This window comes from Equus caballus, chromosome 14, assembly GCF_041296265.1.
Source record: "Equus caballus isolate H_3958 breed thoroughbred chromosome 14, TB-T2T, whole genome shotgun sequence".
Classification (NCBI taxonomy): Eukaryota; Metazoa; Chordata; class Mammalia; order Perissodactyla; family Equidae; genus Equus; species Equus caballus.
The window spans coordinates 107,953,218-107,979,947 of NC_091697.1; the positions used below are offsets into that span (position 1 = coordinate 107,953,218).

Sequence of the window (26,730 nt, forward strand, 5' to 3'; positions counted from 1 at the left end):
AGGTCTGAACCCGCAGGTGGCAGAGGTGGAATACACGCACAGTACCTTGACTCCTGACTGAGAACCCCTCTGCCACACCCCAGTGAAACACTGTTTGCAAAAAGAATCCCTGGGGTTAACCTTGCCAAAGGGGGGCCCAGATCACTGAGAGGAAAATCCTGGAGTCTCTTTCTAGCTCAATTTAACTTGAAATGAAGCCGACCTCTCCCTTAGAAAAGGTTATGGGGCGCAGCTCTTACTACCCATGGGCCCTGTCCCCATGCCTGCAGCTCTTCCTGCCCATGGGCTCTGTCCCCATGCTACTCCATGCTATTCTCTGAATAATAGAGAACTACGGCCAGCAAAAAAGAAAAAGAAAAAGAAAAGGTTGTGGGGTAAAAGGGAGAATTCCCCACCCCCTCCCTTTTTTCTCTTCTTGTTCTTATGGCTGGTCAAATAATTGAAATGACATAAGGCAGGTGAGCAGAAGAAAAATCAAACAAAGTTTAACACGTGTGCAGGGGGAATTCACATACGCGTGAAGAATTCCAGACAGCCGGGCAGACTGAGGTATATGTGTCTTTCTGGAGTAAGGAGAGGGAGATAGAGGTCCAAGACTTCAAAGGGGGAGAAGACAATTTACAGGAAGATGGAAAGAGTTCATGTGTGGCAAACAGATGTTTGCCGGGCCATCTATAGACAATGGGACCCAAGAGAGATCTTTTGCTAGATGCCTTCCTGCCCACACACGGGCATTATCTATGGTGACAGCTCGCTCCTGGGATAGGCCCTTCTATCTTAAATTCTCTTAGGCAATTTAGGGGAAGCCTCTTCCTGAGTCTTCCAAGCCTTGATTGTCTTCAGCTCATAATAATCCACATAGCAGAGTGGCATATCTTGGGGTGGTCTGCCCTGAACCCCATTAAGGCTAAAACTACCCTAAAAAAGCACTCACTTTGGGTCTTCAGTCAGCACTTTGACAATCTAAGCTAGCCCTCATTTTGAGTTATTTAAGGTGAATGAAGTGTCCCAGAATCAGCAGTTGCCTTTCCTTTGTGTCCCCCTGGTGCCTCAAGTTAGCTGACGAGGCAGCCGTGAACCCGACACAGGCACACGTATCCAGTCCTTCGGGTGGAAAATTGACATTTTCTGTGAGTGGATGCAATACCGATCTCTTAAAAAAGAGACAACAGGCCCAAAATGGAGTCACTTGTGCTCAGCCCACATCACCACACCAAGACTTAATGCTTAACGTAGACAGTTTCTGCCTCTCCCGGGGGTGGAATCCAAAACCAGTCCATCTGGAGCTAACCTGGTCAGCACTCGTGAGGCCTGACAGACCCTGCCGTCCCCCAAAGGAAGGTGACCTCGCCACACACAATCCTGTCCTTGCTGGTAACTTCTTCGTTCCACCCCCCTTCTGCCTATAAAAGCCTTCCATTTTGCACAGCTCCTCAGAGCTCATTTCTACCTGCTAGAAAGGATGCTGCTCCACTGCCCGACTCATGAATCATTGAATAAAGCCAATAAGATCTTTAAAATGAACTCAGCTGAATTTTGGTTTTTAGCAGATCATTTGCAGTGCGGCTGGCCATGGGCCAAAGCGACCTCAGCTCTAAGATTACACACTGACAGATGGACAGATGGAAGAGAAGACCCCTCCCTGGTGTTCACAGCCAAGCAGAGGAAATGAGCACTGAAACCACCAGGCATGACATCACAGGGTGAGTGCCACTCTCTCCAGGAGCTGAGCACTGTGAGACCACAGAGAGGAAGCCTGGCTTCTGCCTAAGGGTTCCAGGAAGGCACAAAGGATATTTGCAATTTGCAGGCATGCAATGATGAGAGAAAAACAAATGTTTACAATATATCTTACTAAATGTGACTATTCCTTATACCCCTTGGAGGAGTAATAGCTTGTTTGTTTGCTTAGCTAATTTATTTAACCTCTGGACATCTCAACATCAATGAATGCGTCAGAGATCAGAGAGGCAGGACCCTGAGGAAGAAGAAAGAAAGGTAAGAACAACTGGAAAGGGCACAGAAGTCTAGCATTTTCTGTAATGCAAACTGACCCGCCTCTCTGACCCTGCCCTCTGACGTCGCCCTCTGACCCTGCCTCTCTCCTCCACCAAACTTTACTCAGGCTCCCCTTTGCCCGTCTCCTACTAGACCTCCACCTTGGCCCGTGCCCTTGCTGGGCCTGCATAGCCCAGTCTGAGCGAGAGTCCCATAAAGTCAGTTTATTCTTGGTGTCTCTTCCAAGTAATTTTCTGTCCTCTGACCCCTCCCTCTGCCCTTTGGCTATAAATCCCCAGCTGTCTTTGCTGTATTTGGAGTTGAGCCGCTCTGCTCTCTCTCCTCTGTTGCAACAGTCCTGAATAAAGCTGTCCTTATTGTGTCAACAAGTGTCAGAATAATTCTTTCTTCAACACTACTTTCAAAGTCACCAAATCCTGGTTATTCTTTTATCTTTTACCAAAATTTAGAGGAGTGGCTTTTCAAGCAAAATAACACAACACATCACCTCGATCAGTCATGAAATGAGAATCAAATAAAAAACGTAGAGTTGGCACAAGAAAACATAAGCTCCTGATGTCATTTCCCAAACAGCCCTCGTGGCCCACAGCCGCCCTGCGTCCCAGCACCTTGTGCAGCCCTGGGTAAGATGCCCATGGGGCTCACCCGAATCCGCTCTTTGGGTATGAATAGACCAATCTGGCCCTAGTCCAGGAACCCCAAAGTGCTCCGCCCATGGACCCCAACACAGGCGTGTGCCCCTGGTCCTGTCCATCTCTCCGCCTGTGCTCAGTCTTGACCTCTGGTATGGCCCCCTGAGGCACGCAGCTCCTTCCTCCAGGGCCTGTGGGACATGAACTCTGTTTCAATTCATCTGTGTTCTCTTGTGGAATCACGGTTCACCATCCAGCACCCCGTGCTCCACTGAACAATTGCTAATTTAACAAAGTCATAACAGTCACATGTGACAAGCCCATAGCTAACGTCACACTCAATGGTGAAAAGCTGAAAGTTTTTCCTCGAAGATCAGGAATAAGACAAGAATTCTCACTCTCACCACTTCCATTCCACATAGTCCCGGAGGTCCCAGCCAGAGCAATTAGGCAAGAAAATAAGTAAACAAAAGGCATCCAAATCAGAAAGGAAGAAGTAAAATTGTCTCTGTTGGCAGGTGCCGTGATCTTATATATACAAAACTTTACAGATTCCACCAAAAAAACTGTTGGAACTAATAAATGAATTCAGCAAAGTTGCAGGATATGAAATCAATATACAAAAATCAGTTGCATTTCTGTACACTAACAACAAACTGTCAAAGAGAGAAACAAAGAAAACAATCTCATTTACAACAGCTTCAAAAAGAATAAAATACTTAGGAATAAATTTAACCAAGGAGGTGAAAGATCTGTTCACTAAAAACTATGAAACAGTGATGAAAGAAACTAAGAAGACACAAATAAACGGAAAGATATTCCATGCCCCTGGACTGGAAGAATTAATATTGTTAAAATGTCCATACCACCCAAAGCCACACACAGATTCAAGGCAATCTCTATCAAAATTCCAATGACATTTTTCACAGAAATAGAAAAAAAATGCTAAAATTTATATGGAACCATAAAGACTGAATAACCAAAGCAATCATGAGAAAGAAAAATAAAGCTGGAAGCATCATGTTCTCTGATTTCAAACTCTATTACAAAGCCGCAGTGATCAAAACACTGTGGCATGAATGGAGAGCCCAGAAATATCTTCCATCATACACAAAAATTAACTCAAAATGGACTAAAGATTTACCATGAGACCTGAAATCACAAAACTCCTAGAAGAAAACATAGGCAGTAAGTGCCTTGACATCAGTCTTGGCAATAACTTTTTGGATTTGACACCAAAAGCAAAAGCAACAAAAGCAAAAATAAACAAGTGGGACTACGTCAAAGTAAAAAGCTTCTTCTGCACAGCAAAGGAAGCCAGCAACGAAAGGAAAATGCAAACTGTTGAATGGGAGAAAATATTTGCACACCACATATCCGATAAGGGCTTAATTTCCAAAATAAACAAAGAATTCATGCAGCTCAATAACAAAAAAACAAATAACCTGGGGCCAGCCCAGTGGCATTGTGGTTCAGTTCTCGTGCTCGGCTTCCACAGCCCCGGGTTTACAGGTTCCGATTCTGGGTGCAGACCTGTGCACCAGTCATCAAGCCATGCTGTGGTGGCATCCCATACACAAAGTAGAAGAGGATTAGCACAGGCGTTAGCTCAGGGCCAATCTTCCTCACCAAAAACATAGAATAAAATAAATTTTAAAATGGGCAAAGGACGTGAATAAAAATTTTTCCAAAGAAGACATACAAGTGGCCACTAGGCACATGAAAAGGTGCTCAACGTCATTCATCATCAGGGAAATGCAAATCAAAACCACAATGAGATATCATCTCACATCTGTTAGGATGTCTATTATCAAAAAGATAAGAGATGGCAAATGCTGGTGAGGATGTGGAGGAAAGGCAGCCCTGTGCACTGTCAGTGGGGATGTACAAACTGGTGCGGCCTCTATAGAAAACAGTACAGAGGTTCCTCAAGAAATTAAAAGTAGAACTACCACATGACCCAGCAATCCCACTTCTGAGTCTGTATCCAAAAGAAAGGGACTCACTACCTCGAAGGGCTATCTGTACTCCCAGGTTCATTGCAGCGTTATTCACAGTAGTCAAGGTATGGAAACAGCTTGTGTCTGTTGACAGATGAATGGATAGAGAAAATGTAGTGTGTATATATATATATACACAATGGAATATTATTCAGCCTTAAAAAAGTAGGAAATCCTGCCACTTGTTGCAACATGGATGAACCTGAAGGGCATTATGCGAAGTGAAAAGTCAGACAGAGAAAGACACATACCACATGGTATCGCTTACATGTAGAATCTAAACTCGTATAGACAGAGAGTCGGATGGTGTGGTCAGGGTCGAGTGGTGGGGTAAATAGGGAGAGGCTGGTAAAAGGGTCCAAACTTTCAGCTATAAGATAAATAAGGTCTGAGGATCTAATGTAGAACGTGGTGACCGTAATGCTAACCCTGTATTGTATAACTGAAATTTGCTAAGAGAGTAGGACTTAAATGTTCTCACCAAAAAGAAAAAGTAAATATGTGAGAGGATTGCCGCGTCAACTTGATGGTGAGAATGCTTTCACAATGTATACATGCCTCAAATCATCACATCATATAATTTTATCTGTCGATTATACTTCAATAAAGCCAGGAAAAAATAAAAGAGAAAAACAAGTGTTGACTGAAGGGAAATAGAATCAAAAAGGCCCAAAAGCTTATCCGAGGTCCCACAGTTCACAGATGCGGACAGAGCTGGGATGGGAACTCAAGCCCATCTTAGTCCAAACCCAAAACCCTGGGTCACCCGTACACAGGCAGAGGCGTTAGGGCCTGGGGTGTAACAAGAAGGACAGGAGAGGAGGACAGGAGCCTCGGGTAATGAGACATCACCAAGCTGCAAGGAAGCCTCACTGAGGACCTGGCAAACACCTGGGACATGGCGGGATGTGTCAGCCACCTCCCCGTTCCCCTAGCAAGCTGCCAGCCTGACACCTTAATGGGAGTTGGGGCATCCGTTAGAATTGCTGCCCTTCCCAGGAGTATCTGCATTTCCAGTAAGAGACACAGAATTTTGGGCACTCAGTCTGCTGGAAGATAATTTGGGACTCGGGGCTCTGTCCAGACTCTCAGATCCCGGGAGGAAGCCATATTCAATTCTTCCTGCTCAAAAATGCGGCCAAACTCGGCATTTCCATGCTCCTGGAGCTTCTCCTCCAGGTTTGCTGGGGGAGGGAATTCCCTGCCCGTGTGTCCTGGGGAACAATGGCAGACCAGCACTGGCTTCAGGGCCAACCTATGCCTCTAAATGAGCTCCTCGCTGGGGTGGGCCTGCGCCTGCATCTGCTCGGAGGTCTGCTTCCGCAAGCCCGCTTGGGGAAAGTCATTTAAAATCTGTCCATCTCCGAAGACAGTATCTGGTCACATGACAGCTGCACCTGGGGAAGCAGGATGTGACAGACAGACGTGTTCTCTCGAACGACACATGCGGAGCAGCAGGAAGAGCTGGCCATGAGGCCACAGCAGCGGGCAGCAAATCACACAGCGGCCAGGAGCCCAGGCTTGCAGCCCAGGAGCCCTGAGAAACATCCTCCCAGCGGCATTTAGCAGGAGCTGCAGATAAGAATTTTATTACTCCGTGACTCAGACTTGTTTCCCAGTGGTTTCTTCTATGATTTGTTCAAATTTTTGTTATAAAAGAAAAGCAATTCTGCATTCAGGAAGCACTATGGATCCTGGCTAATCTGGTCTATAGGGGGCAATTTAAACAGACAGGCAGGTTGCCATGGTAACGTTCCTGTTTTATTTATAGTAACAAGTTCAAGGTACAGGATGCAGAGGCAGGCATCTCATCGCTGTGCTTCCGGAGCTGTGTTCTGAGAAGTGGGAGTTTGGGGAAGGACTCTGAAGCTGCGAGAGAGGCTGGGGGTCTGGCTCCCACATCGGTTATAAACGAGCAGCCTCGCTTTGATCCGTTTAAATGCTACGACTCCACAGCTTAAAAAAAGGAAGAAAGAAAAGAAACCGGAGAACTGTGGTACACAGCACCAGCTGGGAATTAGAAGACCAGGTCCCAGTCCCTTTCAGCCCCAAACAGGCAGAGCCCGCGGACCGTGGCCCTTCCCAGCCCCAAGAGCCCTCCCTGATGCCTCCTGCTGCAGACCAGACCTCCCACCGGTCTAGGAGCCCCCTTTCCATGGGTCCTTCCTGTGTCTAGTCCCTGCCTCCTCTCCCCTGTTCCTTTCCCACTCCCCTAAGGGCAGCAGACGGGCCAGGCTTCCCCTTCCTCAAGTCTGCAGAGAACTCTCTTGTGCCATATTCTGCTCCTTCCTGCTGTGCCTTCCGCTCCACCTTCCCTGGGGCCAAAACGGCAGAAAGGATGCAGAGAGAGAAAGCACAGGGCAAGAACCCAAACTGCTATGGCCACATCCAGGCCCGAGCCCAGCGTGTAGAGGTTCAGTCTCCAACACAGGGCTGCGGGTGACTGCAGCTTTCTTCCGTCGGCCTCGGCTGCTGCGAGTTCTCTTGCCCCCACCCCACCCTCCTTCTCCTCCTCTTCCTCTTCTTTGGCCAAGGACGTCCTGATCACGTGGGTAAACAGCTGAAAGGAAGCACATTTTATATCAGCTCATCCTGTAGTTTCAGATTCTCCTCCACAAACGGAGATGCAGGAAAAGGTTTACCCCGGGGTCCGTGCAAAAACAAGCGAGCCTGACCTCGCCAGGTGCTGGGCTGTGCAGGGTCCTCCCACCCCCGGCCTGAGGGACCACAAGGGATGGGGTTGGGGCAGAAACCAGGCCCCGAGGCAGACCTGGGAGCCAAGTGCGTGGCTCGGAAGAGCCTAGAACAGAGGTTGAGGACGGTGTGCAAGCCTCTGCCTGACCCTGCCTGGGGCCAAGGGAGTAAAGGACCCTGATTGGTGGTGTTTGTCAATTTCTGCGGTGTAAGTATTCCTACCACGGTCAATGTCAAGCTACCATGTGCGATCGCACATCGTTACATAGTATTTCCACCATATGGATACAGCGGATGAAATCACTCCAGAGCATAGATAACAGTAAAAACAGTGAAATAATTAGGAAGTGATGTTTTGTATATTTATTATCTTTGTTTTAATATGCTTTAATGGTAAGTTTATGTAATTTAATTTCTGATATAACCGTATTTAACAACTGGCTCACAAGACTCCCGAAAAGTTAACGATTGGCTCGGTCGAGCTGGTTGGAGCCCACTTCTGCACATCCCTGCCCCTCACCACGCCCCTGTGGCCCCCTCGTGCTGCAGGCTGGAGTCTGTGAGGAAAACCATCTCAATGATTAAAAAAAAAAAAAAAAATTACCATAAAGCTCCAGGTTCTTTCCAGATCTAAAGAGGCGGTCTGTTGATTTCTGATCCACTAAGCATTGTGCTGAGTTTCTGGTCCGAGCATCTCTGTGGGTGTTCACCTTAGACCTGGCCAGTCCACCCCTGCCCCAGACGGCGCGCTCCTGCAGCCCTGTTCCAGCTCTCCGCCTCTCCTCACGGGAGGAGGAGTTCCTGGGGTAAGGGAGTGTGCCCCCAGGACCTCATGCCTCCCCTTCTAGCCCACGCCCAGGTGTGCGGGGTTCCCTCGCCAGCGGCCGGGGGCCTGCTTCCAGAGCTCTGGGGGCCTCTTCCCTGGATCTGGCCTCCTCAGGGCAGGCTCCCCGGCGGCTTGTGTGCAGACCCATAGCCCTGAGTGGTGGCCAAGGGGGCTCCTTGTGGCGGGGGCAGTGGCTGGAGGTTGGATGTTCGGCTGGGATGCCCTCCACTATGTGTGCCAATTCCCTCGTGGTGTCCAGTGGGACTGGGAATGGCACAAGAAGGAATTTCTATTGCACTCTTGCTCTGGGCCCCCACAGGCAGGCACGAGCTCCTTGCTTGAGCCCGCAGCTCCAGAGGACCCATCTGTCTCACTTCTTGCCCCTCTCACAATACCAGGCCACCCCACGAACGTCAGGGAAGGAGACAGCCCAAAGCCAAACTTGACCATGTCCAGGATGAGGGTCTCAGCTCAGCCTTAGCAGGGTTGAGAGAACTGCCCTCGAGGAACAGATGGTGACAAGTCTCACCGGTGCTGTGACAAGCTGTCTTGACCAGGCCTGCAACTCTCATGAGCCTGGAAAAGCTTCCCTAAGGCCTCCAGGTCCTCTGGCGGGGTAAGAAGTCTAAAAATCCATCCACTTCAAACAGCATTTGCTGCCTCCCTATCACGGGCAGGGCACCTGTGTCGCTGCTCTGCCTAATCACGCGAGAAAGACCTCAGGCTCTGCCAGTAGGAAATGTATCATCTAATACGATGGAGAAGGTACAGCCTGGTAAATCTTGCACATAAAAAATCTATAATAGCAGGTAAAATGCTGTCAGTATGATAATAGGTTAAAATGTGCATGAGAGGGGCTGGCCCCGTGGCCGAGTGGTTAAGTTCGCGCGCTCCGCTGCAGGCGGCCCAGTGTTTCATCAGTTCGAATCCTGGGCGCGGACATGGCACTGCTTGTCAGACCACGCTGAGGCAGCGTCCCACATGCCACAACTAGAGGAACCCACAACGAAGAATACACAACTATGTACCGGGGGGCTTTGGGGAGAAAAAGGAAAAAATAAAATCTTTAAAAAAAAAAAAAAAGTGCATGAGACATTGCCAAAAACCTAGAAGCAACCAACATGTCCTTCAATGGATGAATGGATAAACAAAGCGTGATATATCCACAAAATGGGATATTATTCTGCGAGAAAAAGAAATGAGCTATCCAGTCACCAGAAAAATATGGAAGAACCTTGAATGCATATTGCTAAGTGCAAGAAGCCAATCTGAAAAGGCTTCATACTGTATAATTCCAACTGTATGACATTCTGGACAAGGCAAAACTATGGAGTAATTGAAAAACTACTTTTTACTAATGGTTGCTAGGCGTGCAGAGGGAGGGGGATGAATGGGTGGAGAACAGGGAATTTTCAGGGCTGTGAAATTATTCTGTATGATACTGTAATGGTGGACACATGACATTATGCATTTGCCAAAACCCATGGAACTGTACATCACAAAGAGTGGACTTTAGTTATTAGCAATGTGTCAACATTGCTTCATTAATTCTAATGGATGTACCACAGTAATGCAAGATGTTAATAACAGGGGAAATAGGAAATAACAAGTGTTGGCGAGGACGTAGAGAAATTGGAGCACTGTGCCCTGCCGATGGGAATGTAAAATGGGGCAGCCACTACGAAAACAGTGTGGGTGTTCCTCAACAAATTAAACCTAGAATTACCATATGATCCAGCAATCCTAATTCTGGGTACATGCCTAAAAGAATTGAAAACAGCGACTTGAACAGACATCCATACACCAATAATCATTGCAGCGTCATTCACAACAGCCAATAGGTGGAAGCAACCCACACGTCCATCACTGTATGGATGGAGAAACAAGATGTGATACCCACGTATAATGGAATATTATCCAGCCCTAAAAAGGAATGACATTCTGACACATGCCACATCATGGATCATCTTTCAGGACATTATGCTCAGTGAAATAAGCCAGGCACAAAAGAACAAATGTTGTTTGATTCCACTTAGATGAGTTACCTAGCATAGGCACATTCATAGAGACAGAAAGTAGAGCGGAGGTCACCAGGGGCTGGCGGAGGGGGTTGGGGAATTAGTGCCAATGGGGACAGAGTTTGTCTGGAAAGATGAAACGGCTCTGGAGGTGCAAGGTGGTGATGGTTACACAACAATGTGAATGTACTTGATGCCACTGAACCGTACACTTAAAAGTGATTAAAATGGCAAGCTTTATGTTATGTTTATTTTACCACAATAAAAAATAATAATTGGGGAAACTGTCTGGGGGGGGGGAGTGTGTATGGGGCCTCTCTGTACCATCGGCTTAACTTTTCTGTAAACTTACAACTGTTCTAAAAAGTGAAGTGATTAATTTTTTTAGTGCATGAGAGTACATTCAAAGCTAGCATGATGTTATACGTCGATTATATCTCAATAAAATAAGTGCATGAGAGGTCAAAGAAAGGAGCGATCCCATCCAATCGAGGGTACAGGCCAGGAAAGGCGTCGTGAAGGGGTTAGTTTTTGAGACAAGCCTTAAAAGATGCCGGGATTTCAACAAAGAAGAGGTGGGAGAGGGAAGCCCTCACAAAGAGACAAGCAAAAATAAAAGACAGATGGTCAGGATGCACGGCTGCATCTGTAGGGATGGAGGTGAGCAGTGAGAAAAATAGTTAGAAACCTACGTACATTCATTCGCTAAACAACAATCAACAAAAACTTGTCGTGTGCCAGGCACAGCTGCAGGAGTGAGGGTGGGGCAGAGAAAGTGCTCTGCGCGGAGTCCACATCCTGGTGGACTGGAATAGAAAGCATGAACGTCAGGCCAGGTGTTTGCATTAGTTCACCAGTCAGCGAGGAGCCAGAGAAGGTTTCTGAGCAAAAAAACTAAGACGTGCTTTTCTGAGCAGTTTCCATGGTAATCTAAGAGCAAGGGGGTTAGAGAGTATTTATTTTGCGGCAATGGAACCTCAGGAAGTGTGCTGGCCCCTGAAGACTGACATTCTCCAGAGAAATCTTGTCCTGTGGCTCTCGGAGCCTAGGATGACAGTGCGAAATCATCACACAAGTGGTTCTCAGCTGTCGGTGAGGCGCAGGGCGCCGCGCTCCCTGGAAACCTGAGGGGGAGTCTCAGACAGACTGGCTGAAAACTCCACCTGCCTGGAGAGACTCTGAGACATCTCTCCAGGAGGGCATCACACACACACACACACACGCACACACATGCACACTCTATAAATCAGAATTTGGTCAGAAACACGGGAAACACTCACGGTATTTCAAGGAAGGGATTTAATTCAGGGAACCGGAGGTTTACAAAATCGTCGGGAAGGCTGAGGAAGCAAAGGTCAGGGAAAGGTGTCGTTAGCTTCCCTCAGTCCGCAATTACAGGACTGTCAGAACACTGCCCCTGCTGACCTCGGCTTCCTACAACACCAGAAGAGGCGGTTTGTAGGCGGACACCCAGAAGTTACTGCCAGACCTCACAGCCGCCCCCTAGCAGAGCCCGTACACTTGCGGGCTGCTGCCACGGGAGCAGCAACAAGTTCACGGCACAGGTGCCTCTTACTGGCAGAAAATAAAGCAGAACTCTCATACTCAGGATTCTGAAGGATCCAGTTTTCAGACTTCCAGCCCTGCGACACGGGAGAAAATATGGATGGAACTAGGGGTGAGTGCTGGTTTCCAAGAAATACCCCCCCGGCGTAGGGTGAACCGTGCCCCCATAAAAACATATGTTCAGGTCCTACCCCCTGGAATCTGTGAATGTGATTTTATTTGGAAATAGAGTTTTTGCAGATGTCATCAGGTTAAAATGAGGTCGTACCAAGTTAGGGTGGGTCCTAATCCAATGACTGGTGTCCTTGTAAGAGGAAGGAAATTCGGACACAGAGACAGGGCAGAATGGCAAGTGAAGATGGAGGCCGAGATTGGAGTGGTGCATCTACACGTCAAGCGGTGTCAAGGACAGCCAGCACCAACAAAGAGCCGAGGAAGGATCCTTCCCAGAGACTTCAGAGGGAAGCGGCCCTGCCACACCTTGGTCTCAGACTTCTAGTGTCCAGATCTGTGAGAGGGTGAATTTCTGCTGTTTTAAACTACCGGTTTGTGGAAACTGGTTCCAGCAGTCCTAGGAGGATAACACACTATCCCCCCCTACACACACACCTTGTACACAGCCCAGTGCCCTCGTGCGCCGCTGTCACAGATCAGAGTGTGTTTGGGAGCAGAGGTTGGGGGTGAGAAGGTTGGCAGATGAACAAGTACTCTTTCGGATGCGCTTGCCCTCCAGGTATCATCAAAGGAAGCAGGAAGATGACAGCCTTCCTGCAAAGCCACAGCCCAAACCGGACAGGAGAACCTAAAAGGTACCCTGGTTTCGCGACACACGGAAAGTTGGTTACTTCCCTACCCTTGATGATTGCTGAAGGAGCTGCGGATCGGGGGCACAAATTGGCACAAAAAGTGTTTTTCACTGATTTACTCGGTGTGCAGCTATGCTGATTTTTAAGCAGCTAGAAAATCCATTTCTAAAATAGAAGGGCTGTCTTCTAAAAGCGTATCTAGTTACCGAGTTCATGTTCTTGGATCACGGTGGTTTCAGGAGGGGAGAAGAGCCCGCCTCTGTTTTTCCCTCTGTCCCTCAGGCCGTAGATCCACGCGTCCCTCAGGCCCACTCCTCAGACCCCTCCTGCCCAGGACATTTCAGCATATTATTTGCTTCAAGGCTCGTCCTCTTCTTAGACAAGTTTCCCAGAATTAAACAGAAAAATCCCGGGAGTGGGCAGGTTGGCAGAAGGAAGAGAGAAGGCCCGTTCGGCTGTGTCGTGTGGGTGGAGGTAAGAAATCAGATGATGTCGCAAAGCTACAAATATTGTGAAAACCTAGTTCTTACGAAACGCATTTCCCTGGGCTGGAATCACAGAGACTATTTTCCCTGCATTTCCCTGGGCAGTATTTCTCCACTAGAGTAAATCTCAGAAATTACAAAATACACGTAAGTAGCAACTGCAGTCCTCGCCTTGGGGAGTCTGGACGGAGCACCCACTTTCATTGGCTATAGGGGAAGGTGGCCAAGAAACAGAGCTGGACTTTGTATATTTGGCCTCGTCTGAAAGCAGACCTGCCTGGAGGTGGGAGACCGGAGCTGGCCGCTGGGGTAGCTTTCTAGCTGACAGTGATGGTGACGTGTGTTGGACAACACTAGTGGGTTCTCTTTGTCTTCAGCTCCAGAGAAGCTTGCTTTTGCAAGGACCACCTTCTAAGTCACATGTTTAGTCAGGATCAGAGTTGTTTCATGGGCGGAAAATCTTACCACTGTTGCCAATTACCTGAAACTTCATGTCAAAAGACCATCAGAGGTGGGGCTTTTAGTTGCACGCTTTTCCTACTAACACCTGGCAAGGTCAAACACATGTTTAGTTTTGCCATTCTGACCTGTCTGGAGGGCTGGCAGGAAAAGGCAGCTCAGCAGTGAGCCCTGTGACACTGACATGTTCTGCCCTACGCCACACCCTTAGATACTAAGTCTCCGGGGCTCATCTTTGTGTGACACCTATCCAGGGTTGTCTTGAGTCTCCTCTGATGCCACCCCAGGAAAACACAGAGGCAACAACAAGCGGTAACTCCATATTTGCAGGTTTGACCTCAAGGTGAGTTCTTTCCCACATCAGAACTCATCACCATCAAGACGGTAGATTTTCTAACTAATAACCAGGACAGTGATCAGCCCGCCTCGTTTATCAGCGTATTGCTCATCCAAAATGTCAGGTGATCTTCCGTGATTAGGTAGCTGTGTGCAGTTAAGTTATGTACCAAGTGTCTCCTGTCTCAGCCCCTTCTGGACAATCTAGGAGACACCCTGGCTCTGCTTTTGCATAAAACTGAGTAATCAGTAAGGAGTCTTCACAGGACTAGAGAGTCATCGGGCTCAAAGGAATTGATATTGAACCTCTTAACCTCAAGTTTGCGTCTCGATGTGCAGTAAACCAATCACTGAGCCACCCGTGCTTGGAGATGGAGAAATGTTTATTCAAATTGGCCAAAACAAGAAGGTGAGGGGACGGGTTCCCCCAAATCCACCTTAACAAGAGAAGAAGGTGGGGGGGGGGGGGTTAGAGAGCTGAGGGGCCTGGCAGGAGGGGTTTCAGAGAAACATGGGGGAAATCTGTGTTTCTTTCACTCCGGATACACCCTTGAGCAATCTGACTTTGGGCGTCAGCAGCAGCTGGGGGCTGTCGTCTGGTGGTCCTTGAGGGCATTGTCTTCTTCTGTAGAGCAAGCTCCTTAATCCTCTGACCCGGGAATCACCCCTCAGGGTAAACAGGAAAACAGCAAATTGGCAAGATTAACTTCTTTTCATCTATGTCTGTTTTGGGAACAGCATTGCAAGGTCGAAAGGTAATGTTATTGAATATTTGCAGTGACCTTCAGGTACCCGGCTTCAGAATCTTCAGAAGTGTGTCAATCCACTCTCCCTGTGTTTAGACGGAAGTGCATGCAGATCATTCAGGAGAGTAGTCACATCTAATCCATGCCCACAACTATGGAGAATATGTTCAAATATACGTAAATACATCTAAAACACTAAGAGAAACGTGCCTCGTACCGTTCCAAGTACCTTACATGCATTATAGCTACTCTAGGAGGTGTTATCATTACTCTTCCCAGCTTATAAGGGTGTAACTCAAGATGGGGAGTGTTTAAAGACCTCATCCAAGTCAGCAGCAGAGGTGAGACTTAAACACAGGCATCCTCACCACCCCAGAGGGTCCTCGAGACTAAAGGAACTGTGTTCTTACGGTGGTTTTTCTTTTCACACAAATCCACAGGAGAGGGGGAAAACATTTTCCTCTACCCTCTTAGGTTCTGTGCCCAGGGCCCTGCAAATTAGACTGACAAAGACAGAGTAAACAGACAAAATGTTGACTGCTACCTATGCATCCAGCAAACTTCATAGAAAAGTGAAGGGCCGGAAAAACAGATAGGCCTGGGCGCTTATATACTTTTTAACAAAGAATGATACATTGTGGAGAAGTGACAAGACAAAGGAAAAAGAGGTTTGAGCTGGAGGTGGCCACTTGTGGGAAGTGACAAGGAAATATGCGGGGGCACTAACGGAAGATAATGGTTATTTTAGGAGGCTTGTTTGCAGGCCCATCTCAGTGCCGACTGCCCACCTTCCTCACGGCCTTACAGCACCCCCGGGAGAGGGGACTTAGAGCAGGCCTCAGTTCTCAGGAGTTTCTGCTTTTAGTCGGAGAAGGGAGGATCTGAGAAGGTTTCTTTCAGCATCTGTTGATTATCCTTTGCCTCCAGCTCAAGACAGTTGTTACGCCAAAGGGGCACATCTCCGGGAAGCATATTCTCATCCCCTTCAAATCCAAGCCATCTTTCTTCCAATACAAGTTAGACTCAAAAATATTTTGAGTGTCTACAAGAGGGACATTCTTTTCCTCGTTTTTAATCAACTGGAGCCTACAAACCCCCTTTCTCACGTCCCCTCGCTGCTCCCCAGCCCCTCCCACAAGGCGGTTCTTCATGAAGTCTAATTTTAATGCCTCCCGTGGCAACGCAAGCCCTCGCTCCCTTATTCTGTCTCGAGGGAAAGCAGAACAGATGCTTTCTACGTTTTTTCCATGGTTGAAGATTGCTGACGAGTGTGCGTGTATGTGTGTGGGTGTGTGTATCTGTATGTGTGACATTTCTAACTACAGAGAAGAAGATGATTTTTCCGTCAGGAGTTTAGGGGAGACTGGCCCTTGGCAGAGCCGCTCAGCTTCCCTACACATTCAAGTTGTCTCACCTGCATTGGTAACTGTCACGGTCTACCTGGAAGGTTTGGTGTGACACATATGCCACCACCACCACCCGAGTTAATCGTCTTCTGAGACCCCTAAAGTGCCAACCACACTCTTGACTTAGGAATAAACAGTTTCTAGTCCTCACCGTCTGCAGTTCATGGCCCAGACTGATCAAAGTGAGAAAATTTACCACAACATCCAAGCTTGGAGTAATGAAGACAACAGAACCTCAGAGGAACCATTTGTCTCCGAAAACGCCCCCCCAGGAATCAGGAGAATGAACTTTCTCAGAAGCCGCAGCAGGTCTGGCTCGAGGGCAGGTGAGTTATACTAAGTAAGACAGGATGCGTTTCTGAACTCCTCCATTCAAAGTTAGACACGTTTCAAAGGGGAAACATTGCCTTCGCTGACTCTGATTTTTAAAATCATTAAAATTGTTTAATTACCTAATTCTACAGAGGCCTCTGGAGGGCTAGCTAAACAAGTGCTTATGATTCTAACCATCCTGAGCCATGAGCAGTAGCCACACACTAAGTACTGTTGCCAGTCTCAGTTCTCCTTCCCAGTGCTGACACGTCCTGGAAGGTCACGGGCCAGAACACGCTCATTTCAAACACCCAAATATAAGCCAGTATGATGTGGATTAAGGCTGCCCCAGGGAGAGAAGCCCAAGGCGTCCCGGCCTACATGTCCATCTATATGACCCGATTCATACCTAAAGTTATACGACCACACAATAACCAGACCCCACCTGCACTGATACCATTTTAACGACTTTTTACATCTTTCCTTTGTCTAGTAAAAATAAGTCATGTACCCATGCCTTATAAATTTAGCCCTAACCCTCAACACATTGCAGCTCTCACTGCCCATGGGTCCTGTCCCCATGCCTGCAGCTCTCACTGCCCATGGGTCCTGTCCCCATGCCTGCAGCTCTCACTGCCCATGGGTCCTGTCCCCATGCCTGCAGCTCTCACTGCCCATGGGTCCTGTCCCCACACTGCAGCTCTCACTGCCCATGGGTCCTGTCCCCATGCCTGCAGCTCTCACTGCCCATGGGTCCTGTCCCCATGCCTGCAGCTCTCACTGCCCATGGGTCCTGTCCCCATGCCTGCAGCTCTCACTGCCCATGGGTCCTGTCCCCACGCTGCAGCTCTCACTGCCCATGGGTCCTGTCCCCACACTGCAGCTCTCACTGCCCATGGGTCCTGTCCCCATGCCTGCAGCTCTCACTGCCCATGGGTCCTGTCCCCATGCCTGCAGCTCTCACTGCCCATGGGTCCTGTCCCCACACTGCAGCTCTCACTGCCCATGGGTCCTGTCCCCATGCTTGCAGCCATTCACTGCCCATGGGTCCTGTCCCCATGCCTGCAGCTCTCACTGCCCATGGGTCCTGTCCCCATGCCTGCAGCTCTCACTGCCCATGGGTCCTGTCCCCATGCCTGCAGCTCTCACTGCCCATGGGTCCTGTCCCCATGCCTGCAGCTCTCACTGCCCATGGGTCCTGTCCCCATGCCTGCAGCTCTCACTGCCCATGGGTCCTGTCCCCACGCTGCAGCTCTCACTGCCCATGGGTCCTGTCCCCATGCCTGCAGCTCTCACTGCCCATGGGTCCTGTCCCCACACTGCAGCTCTCACTGCCCATGGGTCCTGTCCCCACACTGCAGCTCTCACTGCCCATGGGTCCTGTCCCCATGCCTGCAGCTCTCACTGCCCATGGGTCCTGTCCCCATGCCTGCAGCTCTCACTGCCCATGGGTCCTGTCCCCACGCTGCAGCTCTCACTGCCCATGGGTCCTGTCCCCATGCCTGCAGCTCTCACTGCCCATGGGTCCTGTCCCCACGCTGCAGCTCTCACTGCCCATGGGTCCTGTCCCCATGCCTGCAGCTCTCACTGCCCATGGGTCCTGTCCCCACACTGCAGCTCTCACTGCCCATGGGTCCTGTCCCCACACTGCAGCTCTCACTGCCCATGGGTCCTGTCCCCATGCCTGCAGCTCTCACTGCCCATGGGTCCTGTCCCCATGCCTGCAGCTCTCACTGCCCATGGGTCCTGTCCCCATGCCTGCAGCTCTCACTGCCCATGGGTCCTGTCCCCATGCCTGCAGCTCTCACTGCCCATGGGTCCTGTCCCCATGCCTGCAGCTCTCACTGCCCATGGGTCCTGTCCCCACACTGCAGCTCTCACTGCCCATGGGTCCTGTCCCCACACTGCAGCTCTCACTGCCCATGGGTCCTGTCCCCATGCCTGCAGCTCTCACTGCCCATGGGTCCTGTCCCCATGCCTGCAGCTCTCACTGCCCATGGGTCCTGTCCCCATGCCTGCAGCTCTCACTGCCCATGGGTCCTGTCCCCATGCTTGCAGCTCTCACTGCCCATGGGTCCTGTCCCCATGCCTGCAGCTCTCACTGCCCATGGGTCCTGTCCCCATGCTTGCAGCCATTCACTGCCCATGGGTCCAGTCCCCATGCTATTCTCTGAATAAAAGAGCACTACCACCAGACCTTGAGAGTCCAAGAAATCTTTCTTTCGACTCTTCGGCTCACGGAGTATAATGGTTTTTGGGCATCAGGGCACTAAAGCTGACCCTTTCGAACACGTGGAAGCAGAAACACAACTATTCTCCATAGCCAAGAGACCATGCTACCGGTTAACTTCTATCTTTAGGAAAACAAGTGAGCGAAATTGTGTTTGGCCAAGTTTTAATTGTTTTGCCCCATCACCGTCAGCGCCATGACCACTGTGCGCTGTGGTGTATGTTCTCGCACCGAGTGGACATCAGCGCTCCCTGGACAACTACAAGTTGTAAGCTTAGGAGTTCGCCTTGTTTTGGGAGTTCCTCCAGCAATTTTGATGATCAGCCAGGTTTGGGAACCAGGGGTCAAGGGAAGACTCTAAACAGAATTGAGGTCTGGGCCAGGAGAGGCCTGGGGCCCAGCAAGGCTGTCTCAAGGAGGAGAGAGAACCAGAAGAGGAAGAGGAGGGAGAGGGGTGGGCGGTGGAGGAAAGAGGCGCTGGATGGGAGGGCAGACAGCCAGGAGCTTAGGAACTGCTCAGCCAGGAGCAGGCTCGGGGGTGGCTGGGGGATGAAGCGAAGCACACGGATTCATGGTCTGGGGTGCCGTGCAGGGGGAGCGTGCGCCCAGTATCTGGCCGTGAACCCGGGCTCTGCCACCTGCAAGCTGCGGGACCCTGGGCAAGCGACGTACCCCTCCAGGTCTCAGTTTCCTCACTTCTAAAACGGGGCTAACAGAGGGATGCTGAAAGGAGCAGAAGAGCTTTATATGCTTAGCACAGAGCCTGTGCTAGGTTCCTAGTGCCCAGGAGATACTGCTGTCTCTCCCCCTGCGACCAAGGCACCCAGCTGGTGACCTGTGTCCAGAAACTACATCTTTAGTAGTATACATTTTAGCATACATTTTAAGGACTACATGATGCATGTTGGTGGTCAAACCCACGGCCTGGACCTTGTGAACACCTCGCACTAACCCACTGGCCATCCAGTCACCAACACGCAAAGCAGGGGGACCAAAGTTTAAAGACTGCAATGATCTAGAGGAATTCGGCACAATTCCTCAGTAACTGTTGGGAAATCTGTCGCACATGGTGAAGGATGCCAGTGATACGGGTTGAGGGAGATACAAAGCTGCTTATACCTGACACTCACTGTCCTGGTGATCCCTCAGGAGCGTCCGACTGAGTCCCATCACGGCCCCACACTTCTCGGAGCTGCATTCCACTCGCCCGCCACACAGGCCTCCTAACACTTCTGCAGGGAAGGGCCAGGGTGACACAGAGTAGTGACAGCAGGCAGCAAAGCTGTGGGGAACGGGGGGTCCCTATTACAGTCTCCTCATCAGCATTATTTACCCACATGGCCATTCAGAGATTCTGGGAACATGAATTTAAAGTCACCAGTAAGTAGGCTGTGTATATCGAATGCTTCGTAACTTATGCCAGAAAGAGGAAAGCTTTGTTTTACTTATTTTTGTGTATGGGGATTTTATTTATGTGTTTTGTTTTGTTAGAAAGGGAGGGAGTAAGGAAGAAGGGGCAATAAATATTTACTGACAGCCAATGGGCTCTTCCTGAGAGAGCTATAACGACCAGGGAAGCAACGAGTCCAATGCCCAGAGTCCAATGCCCTTGGACCTCACCCCTCCTGGACCGTCCCCAGGGAGGGGCTCAGGCCCTGGGCCAACCTGAGCTACAAGCCAGGCTCACTCAGGACTGTTTATACTGCTGGGCTGTTGGGCGGAGCTCTTCCAAGTTGGTATTTCCAGCTCTTTCTAATTCAAAACAGTTCTTGACAGCCCTGGGCTGTAACTGTGTATAAGTGCTTTCACATGTCCAGTCTCACCCGATGCCTAGAATAAAACAATATTAGTTATCCTGGATTAGTCCATCCACTGAAATAAATTAGTCAGTAGTAGCCATGCATTGTTCTCCTTTGCATTGTAGGAGAGGGGTTTGGCTTCTTAGTCACAGATTCAGTCTTATCTATCCCTTGGAAAGACAAAACCCAGCTGTAACCGTGACTTCAGCTGTGCTTGTTTTAAGCCTGTTCCAAGACTCTCTTCCCCATTAAGGACTCTGGTTTCAGGGTGCCCTCTCTCCGGTTTCAGTGGCGTTATGAATTATGGATACACCATCCACTGTGAGGCCCACACTCACCGATGTCGAACAGTCCTGATGAAATCCTGCAGCCAGCTTAGGTTGTTTTCCAGGGACTCAGACTACTGATAGAGCAGCCCCAACCGCCGAAGCCCGCGCCTGGTGAGGAGTGTCTTTATTTGCTGAGAAAGTATGAGTTTGCTAGGGTCACTGTGGATGATCACCAAACGTTAAGAAGGAAATGGAGGTGGGGAGCGAGTGGGATCAAGGACGGCAGACCCTTAAATCCTATTTCTCGGGGATTTATCTTGCACTAGGATGAATTTGGCAGTCAGGAGGGGAGGAATGACCGTTGGCCTCAATATTTTCCTTCTGGCCACATCAGATGAAAATCTGTATTAAAATCAACTTCGGTGGGTAACTAGTCACCCAGTTGACACCAAAATAAATTTCTTAATAGTCAGAAAGTATTATGCTAAAAAACAACTTTTCAAAAGAGTGGTCTAGACGCTCCTGGGGCTTTAAACACTGCTGAGTTATAGTATAAGACATGGCCACGATGTTGGGCTACCCTACATTCTTGCTCTTTTCTCTGTTTTCCTAGAACTTCTATGTAAACGTGAGACTCAGAAACTGAGTAGAGGTCAGCTGAGTCATGGAACCCTTAGGTTTCCTTCATTTCTCCCTCATAGTTTCTTCCTTTTCCAACTACAAAACTGATATACGTTCAATGCAGAAAATTTGGAAAACACAAAAAGTATGAAGAAAAAAATTACCCATAATCCTACACCCAGAGGTAACTATTATCAATACCGTATGTCCTTCTAGTCTTTTTTCCTTGCATATATATATACATACTTGCACACATTTTTCACAAAACTGATGACACTATATATTTTTATACATTACTTCTGTCACAGCAAATTATCATAAACATTTTTCTGAGATGGTAAATTTGACTTTTAATGGCTGGATAGTATTCCATCTTATGGATGTACACAATTTACCTAAAACATCCACCATGATTGTGTATATTAGGTTGTTTCACTATTATAAAAAGTCTGAGGAATATCTTTTTGCATTTCTATTTGGCCGTAACTGCTGATTTCTTCAGGATGGATTCCATAAGGCAGACTTGCAAAGCTTTTACTCATGGCATCAAAATTACCTCCGGAAACGCGGTGCCTGTCAACCCTCTCCCAACCTTGAGTGGAAGGGCCCATGCTGCCAGTACCCTCACCGTCACTGGATATTATAATTTTTAAATGACAATTTGTTGGTTTGATACCAAAATTTAAAAATGGAAACTATCTCACTGCTTTCACTTCCATTTTTTTATTCTGAAACACATTTTTCTTTTATATCCTATTAACATTTTTCTTTTGTGACTTTTTCATTTGTGCTACTTGCCATTTTTACACTGAGCTGTTTACACCTTTCCCATAGGTTTGTGAGCACTCTTCTTCTTAAAATAAAGTCAGTGTTTTGTCTGTCATTTATTTTATAATATGTTTCCCAATTTCTCCTTTGTTCATGATGTTTCATAACACCACAAGTTTCTAATTTCTATGTATTTAACTATTATTCTTGTCCTTTCTTTTCCACCATACATGGTCCTTCCCCTTCTCAACCTCAAGATTACATAAGATTTGTCTGATTTTGCTTTTTCTTATGTTTTCGTGTTTCTGTGCTTAATTTTTTATCAATGAAGAATTTATTTTAGGTGAGTCTTGAGTTGAGGAAGCTGACATGACTGTTTCCCGGATGACTGAAACGTCCTCTGTGGGGTCGTTGGCCTTTCCCCTCTGATTTGAAATGGAAACTTTGGTACAGACTAACCTTTAAATATAGATGTAAGATTTATTTGTAGACTTTTAAACCTTTTCTATTTTTTTTCGTTTTGTGTATTTATCCGCCAGTAACAATATTTAACCGATTTGACTTTATAAATGTGTGTTGACATCTGGAGGTGATGGCTATCCCGCTATTCCTACTTTAACATTTGTTATTACTGTTCTCGTTGTTTAGTCTCCCAGATAAACTGGAGAATCATTCTTAAGTTAGAAAATAATGTTTGAGTTTTGATTGGAATCGTGTAATTAATTTATGATTAATTTTGAGAAAATTGACATCTCTGCACTAGTGAGACGGCGTCCGGGAGCACGGCCCCCGCCTGGCTGCCTTTCAAGGTCTGCGCTTCCCTTTTAGACCTGCTTTCACTTGAGTAAGAATTTTTCTCCCCAGTTATTTCATATTTTGGATGACTATTTTGAATGTTAAGGAAACTATTGATTTGGGCCATTTTGCTGTATTCTCTTATTAATTCTGAAGAGTTTCTCATTGGTGGTATTGAATGCTTCCAGTTGGTCAATCTTGTGATCCATAAATAATGATAATTCTGTCTCTTCTTTTCCAACGTTTGGATTCATTTTTTTTTAATGTCTAATTGCTTTCTATCATTTCCAGAATGATGGTGAACAATAATGGTTAACATTCTTGTTAGCTTTTTGCTTTAATGAGAATGATAATAGCTAATATTCTTCAGGGGCTGATGACCTGCAAGACACAGTTCTAAGCAATTTAGGTGTCAACCCACTGAATCCAACCAACAGCCCTTCGAGGTAAGTACTATTATTATTGCCGTTTTACGGGGAGAGAAACTGAGACACAGAGACACTGAGTAATTTGCCCAAGGTCATTCTGCAAGTGACCAGCAGAAGGAAGCTTTGAATCCAGGCATTCCAATGAGCAGGGTGGAGGTGACCTACAGCCTGCTGTAGCTTAATGACTGAGGGACCCTCCTGTCATGGACTCGGGTAGGATAGAGGTTGAAAGGGCTCGACTCCCCTCAGCAATACCTCTAGCGTCTCATACTGCCAGTGCTAGCCTAATGGACAGCCACACTTGGGCCCCCTAGTGTCCGTGGGGATGATGAGATTCCAGAAGAGCAGAGGCCAGGGTAGGCCATCATTATCATTGCGGACAGCAAGGTCACAATGGCCACTGGGGCTGCCATGCTGTTCCTGAGGACAAGACAGATGGGCAGCCGACAAATGTATTGCTTGATCTATATGATCACAAGAGATTAAAAGTGGATGAGCAGAAAGCGGACATCAGCTACCCGAGTGGAAAGTCATGATCGCTCACTCGGTTTCCAGACCTGAGCCCATTCTCAGATCTAGAACCAATCGATTGAAGGAGTGCCTGGGTCCCCATGGAGAATCCTGCAACGCCATAACGGTAACTCCACCAGCCCTTCCCAAAGCAACAGAGCCATTCACCAGAGAATTATGCACCAGAGAAAGGAGAATATCATGTGATTTTCAAGGGCTGTGTGTATAGGATGTGAGTTGGCACTAACACTTAGGAGCCCAGAATATCATCAGGGCCCATGTGTGACAGAAGGAGCTTGGAGGCCGGGGAAGAAGTGGAGTCTGGACCCCAATTCGTGTTATTCCAGGTCCGCTGTGTTTGTAGCCTCCCTGTGGTCATTTCTCTAGCCCCTGAGTGCATAATCTGCTGGAATATGCATTGGTGGACTGTCACATTGGTTGCCCGCCCTCTGGAACAAGAGCCGTGTGCTAGTTATTAAGCTGGTGTCTCTCAGCTTCAACCCCACCCCTCCTCTATGTCCTGCTCTGTGATGCTGGGGCTGGAGCTCTGCAAACCACATTTCTGCTTTGCCAGCTGGCTCTGCACTCTGCCCTGCCAATAGGGGATACCAGCGGGATAAGGAGCTGTGCTTCCTATTGGCTTTGTGCTCCTGTCAGCATCGCTCAGTCTCATTCCTCACCGGCCTTGGCAGTTTGCCGCAGTCACAGCCGTTGGGTCCAGTTTGCAGCTTTTCCGACACCTGCAGGATCACCTGGAGTGGCCCTCAGAAATACCAGCTCCAGCTGGCCGGGGCCTCCTCGGAGTTCTGGACCACAGCCCCGTGGGCCCCTGCTTTGAGCTCAGAGCCCTCAGCACCAGCTGACTAGTGGCCCCTTTCAAAGGTCTGAGTTTCAGTTCCTGCTCCAAGCTTCGAAGTGTGAATAATTCCAACTTCTTCCCCTGTCCCCAGCCATGACAATGGGACCCGCCACCTGCAGTTTCAAGGAGACCTCAGTGTTCTCTCTTGGCCCTCTCAGCTTTTCAATAACTACTTCTCAATTGTTTACATTAAACTCTCTCCGTTAAAATGACATGTGTGGTATCTGTCTCCTGACTGGACCCTGACTCATACATTGTAAGAAAAGCAGGTGAAAACCTTGAAATTGCCCCTGTTGGCCACTGACAAGACAATGGAAGCAATGCTCCACCGTGAGGAGAACGGCAGAGACTGGGGCCCCCTCAAGGACCCTCGAAGGCCCCAGGAAAAGCCAAACAGATCACGCTGCTGCTGGTGGTCAACCGTAAACTTGACCAGGTGCTAACCCCAGCGACAGCTGCTGCTCCAGATGCAGCGTCTTTATTTACTCCAACAGACCAGCATGGCCTCTGGCGCTTGGGATGAGGCTACTGAACTGGAAAATGTGTTCTTTTCAACCCCCACTGGAAAGGAGCTCAAAAGCAGTTTGCTGTCACTTGGAACAGACAGAAATAAGCATTCACTGCCGTGCCCTCGGGGTTCTGTTAACCTCCCTGCTCTGTGTCACAATAGACTTTAACAGGATCTTGATCATCTGGTTCTTCTATAGAGGGTCTTAGGGCTTCACTATACCCACGGCTCCTTTAATCGTGTTGGGAGCAGGAAGGGCCAAGTACTCTGGGTGCAGGGGTCACGTGCACGTGGTCAGAGAGCAGGAGGGGAACCTCACAAACAGTCGAGGGCTTTGCCTTGGTCAGTGAAGGTTTCGGGGCTCCAGTGGTCTGGGACACGCCAGGTCACTCCAAGCAGGCAAATTAGTGTCCTCTGCACCTCCTACCACTAAGAAAGTGGCACAATGCTGGGCAGAGATTTTCAAATTTCGAAGACTGCATCCATCACACTTGAATACTGCTCCAACCCATTTGTTAGTGAGCCCAGAAGGCCGTCGGCTTTGAGTGGGTGTTATGGGTTACACTGTGTCCCCCAAAATCGAGATGCCAAAGCTCTAACCTCCAGGACCTCAGAATGCGACAATGTTTGGACACAGGGCCTTTAAAGAGGGGATTAAGTTAGAACGACATCACTGGGGTGTGCCCTCGTGCAGTCTGACTGACGTCCTTATGAGAAGAGGAGATCTGGACACAGAGAGACAGCAGGGCGCACACACAGAGGAAAGGCCATGTGAGGACGCAGCAAGAAGGCGGTCATCAGCAAGCTAAGGAGAGAGCCCTCAGGAGAAAGCAAACCTGCCGACACCTTGATCTCAGCCTTCCAGCCTCCAGAGCTGTGAGACGATAAAGTTCTGTTGTTTAAGCTGCAGGCCTCTGGTACTTGGTGATGGCAGCCCTAACAAATGAACCCAGAGGGCCTGGAGCAAGAGAAAGCACTGCAGCAGGTCCACGTGTGGCACAGGCAGCCCCAGCATTAGGCTCCAGGACCCCGAGGGTCCCATGGCACTAGACCGTACACTGACAAACCTCCATAGGAGAAGCACACGGCAGACCCTGGAGGTCTGGAGCAAGCTCAGCCGTCTGGAGCAGAGAGCTCTCCACTGCTCAGAAAGCAGCTCCTGAACGCTTCTGGGCCCAGGGCGTGACTGCACACCTGAGCATGGTACCTCGAGTGACCGTGCAACCAGCACTGTCTTTACACGTTGGGTGTTATCAGAACCAGCAGGCCACAGAGGGTGCATGGAAGAAATCGATCACATCCTGGACTTAGACCCCTCAGAGATAAAGGCCCAGGTTGCTTCACCAGGTAAGCAGCCTCAGCCTGCAGAAACGCTGGCCAAGGGGGCAGGCCTCTGCAAAGGCTGGAAGAGAAGGAGGCGACGGATGGATGTCTTGGGACCACTCAGCAGCAGCAGCGAGACCTTGGCCCACCCACCTTCCTGTCGTTGGTTCTTTTTCTTTATCTGTGTGACCTTGAAGAATCAGTGGCAGGACAGAGAGAGCTAACCCGGGCACGGGGTTGTGAGTGGTGCAGAGTCTGGATGGCAGCAGATGCTGTCCGGGGCCTGCCCACAGCCCTCACCCTTAGCGCTTCAGA

General features: G+C 48.7%; 2 long non-coding RNA genes across 2 annotated transcripts in view; one reads left to right on the top strand and one right to left on the bottom strand.

Annotated features, from left to right (window-relative positions):
* The window catches only part of LOC138917382 (uncharacterized), a 49,377-nt gene that overhangs the window by 13,690 nt on the left and 8,957 nt on the right, over window positions 1–26,730 (bottom strand). The gene's annotated exons all lie outside the window — the stretch shown is intronic.
* LOC138917383 (uncharacterized) lies at window positions 11,705–12,753 on the top strand. Its single transcript, XR_011425265.1, has 2 exons — window positions 11,705–11,867; window positions 12,489–12,753. It is a non-coding gene; the product is annotated as an uncharacterized lncRNA (long non-coding RNA).